We start from the raw sequence: 14,105 nt of genomic DNA on the forward strand, positions 1-14,105 counted from the left end.
TGTAGCAACGGTACCGTGCTCTGTAGCTGCAAGTCCAACAGGGTCTGATATCATATAATATATTTCTATACATATATATATATATATATATATATATATATCTGATTTACCATGATTCTGAAGTAATCATAATAACCATGATGCTGCATAACGTACTGAAATATGAATAATCATAACATGGAACTACATATTCGTAATACTGGAATTCATATAATCATGGTACTGAGATTCGTATAATCATGGTTGTCACGACCTGCTCATTTTCACATATATATATTTTTTTCAACGACATCAAATCATAAAATCAAGATCACACATCTCACATTCCAGCTCAGCTGGTCACCATCCACGTGGACCCGTGGGTACCAGGGATAAAACAGAACGTACAGTAGAAGCCTACATAGCAGAAAGTATAAAACCATATACATCTCATCATAATGTGCATAACTCATACCAGAGTACTACAATCACTATCTCTCAGTATATACATCCCAAAAATAAAAACTAGGGACCATTCTCACAAAAACCTAACTGTCCCTACCAAAAATTTACCCTTCCAAAGAGGGCAAACACTGCTCTAGATCAGCGGGGCTTTTCCCGCTCTCCTATCAGGGGTTCCTGAAAAATGTATAAGATTTAGGGATGAGACACCTCTCAGTATGGGAAATAAACTAATACTAGTGTGTGGCAACATGAGTATTCTTTGTTCAACATATATCATACATAACATGTTCAATACTGTTTATCAAATATGGGAAAACTTATATATAAATCAAAACATGGCAGAACATACTGCATTTTCATAACATATCTCATCTCATAATAATAATAACATAAAACAATCTTAGTGGGTTAGCTGGCTGTTGTCATATATTACCCCCACATGACTGGCCGACCACTGTCAAGTCAAACAGTAGTCTATAGGTTTGATGGGTCTACCCAGACTAGTCCGTACACCAAGGGCGATAACAACAACACTTCTTGACAATAACCACATCGACCATCCAATCTCACACTACTCCGTATAGCGGCGTTAACACAGATATCATGATCACGAGTACCATGGACACATAGCAACGGTACCGTGCAAGTACTAGCCTAGACCAAACCAACCAGGTTCTGATATCATATACATATACTAAAATCGTGATACATGGATAACTCATATAATTAATTATCAAATCATTCATATCATTTTTCACATATACATATATCATGAAAATCATCGGCCCGTACGCCGGTATTTCACATTTTATCATAGCTCGGCCCGTACGCCGACAAATCACATAGCACAGCTCGTACGCTAGTAAATTTCATCCATATAGAACGGCTCGTACGCTGGCAAACATATCCATATAGCACAGCCCGTACGCCAGTTTTCCATCATAGAAATCCATATCATCCCCATTCACAGAAAACAGTATTTCATAACATTTTTATACTCATGCCACACTGAACAAATTTTCCACATATTCAACATATCATCATTTAAACAGTATTTTCCAAATATAAATCATATATATAAATATATTTATTTTTCCTAAAACTAGATGCTACATATATATACATGCATTTTCTCAAAACAAAACTAGTTTAGTTTATCCCCTTACCTGATTCCTGAAAAGCCCCTAAGAAAATCTTTCCTGTACCCACATGGTTCTCAACTCAACACCCTAAAAATGAAAACTCGCAGAATTAAAGTTCAGTATTTTCGTACGTACAATATTTTCTATAACTACCACTAAGTCAAATTTGGCTTTAAAAGCCTTACCTCAACTTAGGGATGATTCCCAACGTTCCCAATCAACACCCTTGTAAACGAAAACTCCCAGTATTAAACTTTAATATTTCAACGCGTATAACACTTTTCTCAACTGACACAACTTCAAATTTGGCTTAAAAAGTCTTACCTTAACTTAGGGATGATTTCCAAATTACTTTCTCCAAAGATCCGCTCCGGCAGATTTGCAGAGAACTTCGCCAAGAGCGTCGTAGTGGTTTCGGTTTGTCGATCCGGCGTAAAACTGGCCCGGAATAGAAGAGAGAGAGAGAGAGAGAGAGAGAGAGAGAGAGAGAGAGAGAGAGACGTAGGAGAGAGAGAGAGAGAGAGGGAGAGAGCACTCAGAGCTTCTTGGAGAAGCTTTACTTAAGATAACTTACATATTATATATATATATATATATATATATATATATATATATATATATATATATATATATATCGTTATCACTTTTAACTTATATGTATTCATTATTACTTTTAACTTATATGTATTACATATATATCCTAATAACTTATATATATATATATATATATTTATCATACTATTCATTTTACTTGTTAATTTAATTAATTTATTTTATTTTATTATTTTATTATTATTTTTTAAATTTTATTTTTCTCGATTACTACATTCTTTCCCCCTTAAAAGAATTTCGTCCTCGAAATTTACTGTTCCCGTAACTCGCCATCCTTTAACCAGGAGAAAGGGTCTACTCATTTTATTACCTACCCTTACTTATTGCGGAGGAATACCGTGGTTACATTTTGAGTCTTGGAAGATTACATATACAAAAGAAAATCATTCTCCCAAAACAAAAATACTACACTAATTAAACCATTACATGTACCTGCAAAAGAAACTACCTAACTACTTGCATTTTATCCCACCAACTTTCTTGGAATAGATGCGGATATCTCTGTCTCATCTGCTCCTCGGATTCCCAAGAAGCCTCTTCTCCCGCATGATTCCTCCACAAAACCTTTACTTGAGGAATTTTCTTATTACGTAGTTCCTGTACTTTCCTATCCAGAATCTGTACTGGTACCTCCTCATATCCCAGTGTATCACTAAGCTCCAACTCATCATAACTGATGATATGAGAAGGATCTGGAACGTATTTCCTCAACATAGCCACATGGAATACGTCGTGGATCTTGGACAACATCGGAGGTAAAGCTAGCCTATAAGCTAACGGTCCCACTTTATCTAGAATCTCAAATGGACCGATAAACCTAGGACTAAGTTTGCCCTTCTTCTCAAAACGCATAACCCCTTTCATCGGAGCTATCTTCAGAAACACATGATTACCTATATCAAATTCCAGATTCTTGTGACGATTATCAATGTAACTTTTTTGTCGACTCTGTGCTGCGCTAATCTTGTCCCTGATAAGCCGAACCTTATCACGCGCTTGCTGCACAAGCTCTGGCCCTACTACTCGTCGCTCACCCACTTCATCCCAAAACAAAGGAGATCGACATCTCCCACCGTATAAAGGCTCAAATGGTGCCATGCCAATACTGGACTAGTAGCTGTTATTTTACGCGAACTCTACCAGTGGCATGAACTGAGTCCAACTACCCCCAAAATCTAACACACGCTCGGAGCATATCCTCTAATGTCTGTTTTTTTCCTCTTAGTTTGCCCATCTGACTGAGGATGGAATGCCGTACTAAACGATAACTGAGACCCCAGAGCCTCCTGCAACCTCCTCCAAAATCGTGATGTGAATCGTGGGTCTCAATCTGACACAATCGATACTGGCATCCCATGAGAACGAACTATCTCCTGAATATAAATCTCTGCTAAACGGCTGAGGGAATAGCTGATCTTAATAGGTATAAAGTGGGCGGTCTTCGTCAAACGGTCAACAATCACCCAGATGGCATTCTGGCCATGTAATGCTGTCGGCAGTCCTGACACGAAATCCATAGATATATGATCTCACTTCCACTCTGGGATAAATAATGGCTGCAACTGCCCTGCCGGCCTCTAGTGCTCAGCCTTTACCTGCTGGCACATCAAACACTGGGCTACAAACTCGGCGATCTCTCTCTTCATACCGCTCCACCAATATGACTCTCGCAGATCTCTGTATATTTTCGTACTATTAGGATGAATTGTATACAAAGATTTGTGAGCTTCCTCTAGAATGGTCTTCCTGATCTGAGTATCAGCAGGAACACATAATTTGGAACGGAACCGCAAAGCTTCGTCATCTGCAATACTGAACTCCTCCCTCTGCCCACTCTGTACTCTGTCTATCACCTCTGCTAACTCTGGATCTTCCTTCTGGGCGGCTTTAATTCTCTCCTGTAGAGTAGGCTGTACCACCAGACTGGAAATACATACTGGGAGATCACTCTCCACTAACTCTGTGCCGAGTCTCTCCAGATCCATCATAATCGGATGCTGGATCCTCATAACCGCCAACACTGGCTCCCTGGATTTCCTGCTCAACGCATCAGCTACCACGTTCACTTTCCCTGGGTGATAACTGATGGTACAATCAAAATCCTTAATCAGTTCCAACCACCTTCTCTGTCTCATGTTCAGTTCCTTCTGCGTGAAGAAATACTTTAAACTCTTGTGGTCAAAGAAAATCTCACACTGCTCGCCATACAAGTAATGCCTCCAAATTTTTAACGCATGTACCACCATAGCTTATTCAAGATCGTGGGTAGGGTAGTTCTTTTCATATTCTTTCAACCATCTAGACGCATACACCACCACCCTGGCATGCTGCATCAATACACAGTCAAGTCCCTTCAAGGACGCATCACTATAAATGACATACCCCTCACCCCCAGATGGGATGACTAAAACTGGTGCTGTGACTAATCTCTGCTACAGCTCCTGAAAAATCTGCTCACAACTATCGCCCCACTCAAATCTAACATTCTTTCTCGTCAGTATTGTCAAAGGTCCCGACAACGCTGAGAATCCCTCAACAAAACGACGGTAATAGCCTGCTAGCCCCAAGAAACTCCTAATCTCCTGGACATTTCTTGGTCTAGCCCAATTCACTACTGCCTCAATCTTGCTAGGATCCACCGAAATACCATCTCCAGATATAACATGTCCCAAGAACACGACCTTCTCCAGCCAAAATTCACATTTACTGAACTTGGCGTACAACTTCTTTTCCCGAAGTGTCTGCAAAACCTGCCTCAAGTGCGTCACATGCTCCTCATAGCTCCTCGAATAGACCAGTACATCATCAATAAAAACAATAACAAACTGGTCTAGGTATCGGTGGAAGACTCTGTTCATCAACTCCATAAATACCGCAGGAGCATTCGTCAATCCAAATGGCATAATGAAAAACTCATAATGCCCATACCGGGTCCTGAAGGCCGTCTTCGAGACGTCTTCTGCTTTCACTTTCACCTGATGGTAGCCGAATTTAAGGTCAATCTTCGAATACACCCGTGTACCTTGGAGCTGGTCAAACAAATTGTCAATACGGGGTAGAGGATACTTGTTCTTGATGGTCACTTTATTAATCTCTCTATATTCTATACACATCCTCATAGTCCCGTCTTTCTTCTTCACAAATAGAACATGAGCTCCCCACGGAGATACACTGGGTCTTATGAAGCCCTTATCAAGCAAATCTTGCAACTGATTCTTCAATTCTGCCAATTCTACTGGCGCCATTCGATAAGGTACTTTGGAAATAAGTGATGTACCTGGAAGTAGATCTATGGAAAAATCTACCTCTCGATCGGGTGGCAAGCCTGGTAACTCATCTGGGAAAACATTTGTAAACTCCTTTACTACAGGCGTGCTAGCAAGTTTCAATTCATTTTCTGACATCTCTTTCACCATAGCCACAAACCCCTGACACCCACTCATCAATAGTCTCCTGGCCTAAATAGCTGAAACTAGTTGAGGCGGGGATTGTACTTGCGACCCTACGAACTTAAATTTTGCTTCCCTCGGAGGTCTGAATATCACTTCTCGTGCACGGCAATCTATGCTGGCAAAATTAGCTGCTAGCCAATCCATACCAAATATAACATCAAACCCGTGCATGTCCAGCACTATCAAATCGGTAGACAAAGCCTTCCCTTGAATATCAATTAGACAACCTCGGAGCACCCTATTACACCTCACTACCGACCCAATCGGTGTAGATACCAACAATTCAACATCTAATGACTGTGTTTCAGCCCCACATAATTTAACACACCCCCAAAGACACGAACGAATGTGTAGCTCCAGAATCAAACAAAGCAATAACTTTAAAAGAAAGCATAATGACCATACCTGTCACCACATCACTTGACGTCTCAGCCTCACCTGGGTTCAGAGTAAACACCCTGGCTGGAGCCGTATTTCTCTTCTGGCCCCTACGTGGCGCCTGATAACCTCCCCAGTATGGTCTAGGAGCTGGAACTGCATCTGGTAGAGTAGGGCAGTCTCGTACTATGTGCCCCGATCTACCGCAGCGATAGCACACCGGAGTTGTATTTGGTGGGGTAGGACAATCTCGCACTATATGCCCCGATCTACCACAGCGATAGCACACTACACCACCAGCTCGATACTCTCCCCAGTGCCTCTTACCGCATGTCTAACAGACTAGAGGGCCCTGCCCTGTCTGCACCTCGCGTCCTCCCGTCTCCTGCCTCTACCCTCTGCCATGATTTCCTCTCCTCCACTGGTCCGGTCTATGACCCTACTGGTAGTCGGTAGATGCAGATCTCTTCCTCTGTTCCTGCTCCTCTGCATCAAGACGCTCACCAACCTCTGCCAATGCTGCCCTATCGACTAACTCAGCAAAGTCTTGGATCCGCAGCACCACTACCTGCTTGAATATACTTCGCCTTAAGCCTCTCTCAAACTACCTCACCTTCTTCACCTCATCAGGAACAATGTATGGGTCGAAATGAGAGAGATCGATAAAACGTGCTGCATACTGCTGGACGGATAGTTGTCCCTGCTTTAGACTCAGGAACTCTTCTACCTTAGCCTCCCTCATAGTAGCTGGAAAATATCTGTCAAAGAACAGATCTTTAAACCGGTCCCATGTCATAACTATCGGAGTCACCCTCTGCTGCTCCAATAGTCTCACCGCAGTCCACCACCTCTCAGCCTCTCTTGTCAATCTATAGGTGGCAAAGAGGACCCTCTATTCCTTAGTACACTACAGTACAGTCAAGATTTTCTCGGTCTCCTACATCCAGTTCTCAGCAGCTATAGGATCAACTCCGCTTGAGAACGCTGGAGGATTCATCTTCGTGAACTTCTCTATGGTGCACCCCTGGCTTGCAAATGGACCACTCTGCTCCCTCGAACTCCTAGCGATCTCAGCCATAACCTGCTGAGCCATGCTACGTAATACTGAGTTAGAGTCGGTTCCAGCTGCACCTAATGGTCCTGCTCCATCACTGCCACTCACATGGGCACTATTTCCTTCTTGATCCATCTTGAAAAATAGTAGTTGCAATTCAGTAATATTATCCTCATAATTTACCCACCTATCCTCACCATTTATCTCAACATTTCTAACTCATTTCTAAACCTCAGTCCTACATTCTAGGAACACAACCCGAGAATAGCTTACTATGATTTTCCTGAAATCATCACCCCAGGAAAAACACAGAAACAACCACGGAAGTCTTGCCTTTAGACTGTAGAACAAAACCTCAAATCATTTCCTAAACTCTAGTATTGTTTTTGTTGCATTCTAGAGTCTACAGAACCTAGGAACCTAGGCTCTGATACCAAGCTGTCACGACCTGCTCATTTTCACACATATTTTTTTTTCAACAACATCAAATCATAAAATCAATACCACACATCTCACATTCCAGCTCAGCAGGTCACCATCCACCTGGACCCGTGGGTACCAGGGATAAAACAGAATATACAGCAGAAGCCTACGCAGCAGAAAGTATAAAATCATATACATCTCATCATAATGTGCATAACACATACCAGAGTACTACAATCACTATCTCTCGGTATATACATCCCAAAAATAAAAGCTAGGGACCATTCTCACAAAAACCTAACTGTCCCTACTAAAAATTTACCCTTCCAAAGAGGGCAAACACTGCTTTAGATCAGCGGAGCTTTTCCCGCTCTCTTATCAGGGGCTCCTGAAAAATATATAAGATTTAGGAGTGAGATACCTCTCAGTATGGGAAACAAACTAATACTAGTGTGTGGCACATGAGTATTCTGTGTTCAACATATATCAAGCATAACATGTTCAGTATTGTTTATCAAATATAGGAAAACTTATATATAAATCAAAACATGGCAGAACATACTGCATTTTCATAACATATCTCATCTCATAATAATAATAACATAAAACAATCTTGGTAGGTTAGTGACTCACTCGAAAAATGAGCAACTCGGAAGCTATCCCAAGTATAGGAGTTATGTCGTGTAATATTAAGCCCAAAGGCTAGATCGTCTCCTCAGGGAATGCGTTTTAATTTCAATTTCATGTTCTTCCAATCAAAATTAAATTGCACTAAACTTGGTTCAGATTCGGGATTTCAAGATTGTTTGATTTCATTCTTAATAAATTAAATAACATGCACATTAAACCCTAAAAACTAGCATTCATTACATTAAAAAGCAAAAATGGAAACCCTAGCTGACTTAAGGAAATACCGGAATACGCACTACTAAAAGATGGTAACTTTCGACACGAAATTAAAACACGCAGGAATGGAAACTTAATCAGACACAAACATGCACTAAAAACCATAACTTTAACAAAATTCAAGAATTCAAACCAACACTTAGTACTTTAAACACTTCAACAATATCCAAACGATATAAAAACACGAACTTTAACATGAAAGAACCTAAACTAAATCAAACCGCAATTAAAAACTAAATTTTTAAGAAAAGAAGACAACTAGTTTAATAAAAACATTTTTTTTTTTTTTGCAAAAAAAAAAATTAAAACAGAATTTAAACTAAAAGACAAATAAATAAAAGACAAACAATTTAAATCCTTTGCTTCAAAGCAAGATAAATAAAAAAAACAAAATTAACCCTCAATAAAATTACTTAAACAAGGATCCAATACTAAAGCGTGTTAACAACTTTAATGAAGAAATAATCTAAAACAAAAAACATTAACCAGCTGTAATAAAGCAGAGAAATTAAAAGAAAGAGAAAGAGAAAGAATGTTGGAGGGAGCCTCGGGTGGATGGAACAGCGGTTGGAGGAGGAAGCCGCTGGTCTGCTGGAGTGGTCGAGGAGAACTCTTGGGTGTTGCTGTGGGGAGCTCTGTTGTAGCTGCTGTGGCTTCGGGACTGCTGTGGCTGGTGGAGGAGGCTGGCCGTGCTGGCCGTGGCTGCAGCAGAGGTGAGGCACTCAAGTAGAAGAGTTGCTGTGCAGAGGAGTTGCTACAAGCTACTGCTGTGGTTCATGACTCTGCTAAAGGCGGCTGCTTGTGCTACTGTTTGGGTTGATGGTGTCTATGGCAGAAGGTTGCTGCAAGAGGGTAGAGGAGGCCAAGAGAAACAGAGGAAAGGGGGAGAATGAGGGAGGAAAGACAAAGGGAAGGAAGAGAGACAAGGGGAGAGAAGAATAAGAAAGTAAAGAGAGCAAGGAAAAAATTAAGGAAGAGCAAGAGAAAGAACAGGGAAGAAGAAAGGGAGCATAAGAAGAAGAAGAAGATGAAGAAGAGGGAGAAGAGGACAGCCGGCCTGTTGTGCGTAGGAAAAAAAAGGATTTAAAGGGTAGGGAGCGGTGCCCTAGGACCCAAGACCCGATAGGAGCTGACCCGGATTATTATATTTTTTCATTTTTTTTTCATTCTCTGTTCATCGCAAATCTGACTCTTCTGGATCCCGTATCTCACAAAACTCAAAACATGAAAGTTGTAGATAATCCTTTCCTATTTCTCTAAAAATTTGAATCGTCTTGATCGGAGCTCGGACGGAAACGTTATGCATGAAATATGAATAAGTATCGGTTTTGGTTCCTGGGAATTTTCCTGCGATAAAAAATTACCAAAACTTCATAAATAGTGCAATAAAGTTCAAGAATGATGATTTTGGAACTTTATTAAAATATTGGACAATTTTGGACATTTAATTAAAAATATAAACCGTAAAGCCCGGGTTAAGATGCCCAATTACGCAGTTTTGATGCGTAATCACACCCCCCCCCTAACTAACGTTTTGCTAGTCTCTAGCAAATAACGTGAATGAATCTCAGGGTGGTATCTACAACTACATACTCCGGTAATCATGAAATCAATGCACATACGACATAATTACATACAGGAACATAACTGAATTTCACACAAGTTTGTTCATATTCAATGCACACGACTCCAAAGCATGCCACTTATGCAAGTTTCATCGTTTATATGTGATTTGAGAGCGGTATACTCACATGAAGTTAATTAGTGGCACATTCAGAGTTAATGCAATCATATAAGTTCGAGTATAAATAGGTAAACTCTTGAGGTGCGTGTGATGTGTGTGACTCAGTACACCTAGGACACCAGTGGACACCTACAGAACGGTCGCTTTGACTCAGCCTAACTGGTATACCGTCAAGAACACTCAAAGAAAATGGGTTCACTCATCATATGTGAGGAGGAGTGTCACGATCAAACATCCCACAATTAAAAGGAACAACGCTAAGTATATGGAGTGGACTAGTCTAGAAAGGATCTAACCTATCTATGAGGTGTCGGATCCTTCACCCTAACATCTTCTCACCTAGTCGTCATATCCAACTGAGACCACCCTAGATCAACTCATTCACAAACTTGTCGTGAATACATCTGAGGCATTAATCGGTTGAAGAATCTTCATACGTGGAAAATATGCGTCGTCCTTGACTTTTTGTGATATGTATTTGGGCCGGCATTGACATTTCATTTCATGCGCATGTGTATTGCTTATTCTTTTTTTTTTTCCTACTCATTCTTTATTTTCTGTCTTTTTTTGAGCAATAAGGACAATATTAACACTTCTTTTGTAATCTTCATACCATCAATGGGAATTGAGCTCGAATAGTGGTCCATGAACTAAATCTATCTCTAGGGGTGGCTCAGCCTTCACATCTTGAGTAGGCTACAAGACCTAGGTTTCTATCTCTCCACTAGGCGTCACCTCTAGACTAGCAAATCAAAAATAAAGACTAGTGTACAAGGAATCATCCAAAAAAAAAAAAAGAATTGAGTTCTATGAACTCTGATTTGATATTAACGCTCAAAATGAAGATAAATAGCTCAAGGATATCTCACAAAGTGTCATAGTCGCCACGGGTGCTCTCTTAGTGCTCACAAGAAACCCTAAGTGCAATGAATCATGTGAATGTGTTTATTCAGCCTCGTGAGATGCATGTAGATACAGGAAATTATATAGCCAAATTAACACGAATGTACTACCAATCGATTCTTCATAGAGTCATAAGATCATATAAAGAGAAACTACGCATGATTGGCTCAAGTGTGTCATTCATAAGTTATATGCAAGTATGCGAAAGGTATGAGTCAGTGTTAAGCATGGCATAATGCATGAGTATAAAAAATGTTGTGAAAATTTCTCTTTCTCTTTCTTTTAATTTCTCTGCTTTATTACAGCTAGTTAATGTTTTTTATTTTAGATTATTTCTTCATTAAAGTTGTTAACACGCTTTAGTATTGGATCCTTGTTTAAGTAATTTTATTGAGGGTTAATTTTGTATTATGCCATGTTTAACACTGACTCATACCTTTCACAACATTTTTATACTCATGCCACACTGAACAAATTTTCCACGTATTCAACATATCATCATTTAAACAGTATTTTCCAAATATAAATCATTTATATAAATATATTTATTTTTCCTGAAACCAGATGCTACATATATATACATGCATTTTCTCAAAACAAAACTAGCTTAGTTTATCCCCTTACCTGATTCCTGAAAAGCCCCTAAAAAAATCTTCCCCGTACCCACAGGGTTCTCAACTTAACACCCTGAAAATGAAAACTCGTAGAATTAAAATTCAGTATTTTCGTACTTACAATATTTTCTATAACTACCACTAAGTCAAATTCAGTTTAAAAAGTCTTACCTCAACTTAGGGATGATTCCCAACGTTCCCAATCAACACCCCTGGAAACGAAAACTCCCAGTATTAAACTTTAATATTTCAACGCATATAACACTTTTCTCAACTGACACAACTTCAAATTTGGCTTAAAAAGTCTTACCTTAACTTAGGGATGATTTCCAATTTGCTTTCTCCAACGATCCATTCCGGCAGATTTGCAGAGAACTTTACCAAGAGCATCGTGGTGGCTTCGGTTTGTCGATCCAGCGTAAAACTGGCCCGGAATCGAAGAGAGAGAGAGAGAGAGAGAGAGAGAGAGAGAGAGAGAGAGAGAGAGAGAGAGAGAGAGAGAGAGAGAGCACTCAAAGCTTCCTGGAGAAGCTTTACTTAAGATAACTTACATGTATTATATATATCATTATCGCTTTTAACTTATATGTATTCATTATTACTTTTAACTTATATGTATTACATATATATCCTAATAACTTATTTATATATATATATATATATATATATCATACTATTCATTTTACTTGTTAATTTAATTATTTTATTTTATTTTATTATTTTATTATTATTATTTTTAAATTTTATTTTTCCCGATTACTACAATGGTGCTGAAGTTCACATAATCATAGTACGTAAATCCGTAAAATCATGGTACTGAAATTCATAAAAATCATGAAACTAGCATTCATAAAATATATCCCCGTACTACATACATATTCACAAGCCACACCATACTTTAATACATAATTTTCGTAAATAAATAAACTGTATAATATTTAGAAATATCCTAGCATAACATATTTCTCTTACCTTAACTTTGAAAAACCCCTACTGTACTCTAGCCCGATACTCGCAGGGCCTCTTGTACAACACCCTGAAAACGGTATTTTCCAAAACTAAACATCAGTATTTTTTCGCCTACATTATTTCCTATAACTACCATAAGGCCAAAAATGGACTAAAAGGACTTACCCTGAATTTGGGATAAATTCCAACTCTATTTTCCTGACGATCTGCTCCGGTAGACTTGTGGAGAACTCCGCCAGGAGCGTCGTGGTAATCTCAGAACGTTGATCCGGCGACTGGTGGGGCCAAAAATGAAGAGAGAAGGGAGAGAGAGTCATAGGAGAGAGAGAGCGGCGAGATAAATGAGAAAAAATCCCAATTTTACCCCTTATGTATTGCCAGATTCGTCAACGAGGCCCGCCACGTCGTCGACGAATTCTTCAGTAAATTCATCAATGAAGCCCTGTATTAGTCGACGAAATTCAAACCGCCCCCAGACCCTCTCTCGGTATTTTCTCATCGACGAAGTCCTGTGTTCGTTGACGAAATTCTGAAGACCTTCGTCGACGAAACCCTGTGTTCGTCGACGAAGCCTGGCAAATTTCTGAAATTATGATTATTTAATATTATCTCCAAAATGCAATGTCGTCGACGAACGCGGGCTACGGCCTCCTTCTGTTTTGGTATTTATTTTCTCTCCCTCTTATTATTAAAATGCTATTATTCTTCAGGTCACTACATTCTCCCCTCCTTATAAAATTTCGTTCTCGAAATTTACTATTTGAATCTCTATCTATACTCTTCATCATCCAGTAAAGAAAAGGGTCTACTTATTTTATTACCTGCCCTCACTTATGGCGGAAGAATACCGTGGTTACATGAGTAGTTCTGGGAGATTACATATATCATAAAAGAAAATTTCTCCCAGAACAAAAATACTATCTACTAACCATAATCAATACATATACCTGCAAAAGAAAACTTATCTAACCATTATACTTTACCTGAGTATCTCTATACCTCTTAGAACAACTGTGGGTATCTCTGTCTAATCTGCTCCTTGAGCTCCCAAGAGGCTTCTTCTATGTCATGGTTCCTCCACAAAACTTTAACTAACGGTATTTCTTTAGTGTGTAAAGTCTGAACCTTTATGTCCAAAATTTGTACTGGTATTTCTTCATATGCCAAAGAATCCTTGAGCTCTATCTCTGCATAGCTAATGATCTGGGATGGGTCTGGGACGTATTTCCGTAACATGGCAACATGAAACACGTCATGAATACGGGCCAAAACTGGCGGCAAAGCTAGCCTGTAGGCAACTGACCCAATTCTCTCAAGTATCTCAAAAGGGCCAATATACCTAGGGCTCAACTTGCCCTTCTTTCCAAACCTCATAACTCCTATCAGAGAAGCTGTTCTCAGAAAAACATGATCGCCTACTCCAAATTCTGGTTCCCGGCGGCGAGTATCTGCATAACTTTTCTA

Source organism: Malania oleifera, chromosome 4, assembly GCF_029873635.1.
Source record: "Malania oleifera isolate guangnan ecotype guangnan chromosome 4, ASM2987363v1, whole genome shotgun sequence".
Classification (NCBI taxonomy): domain Eukaryota; kingdom Viridiplantae; phylum Streptophyta; class Magnoliopsida; order Santalales; family Ximeniaceae; genus Malania; species Malania oleifera.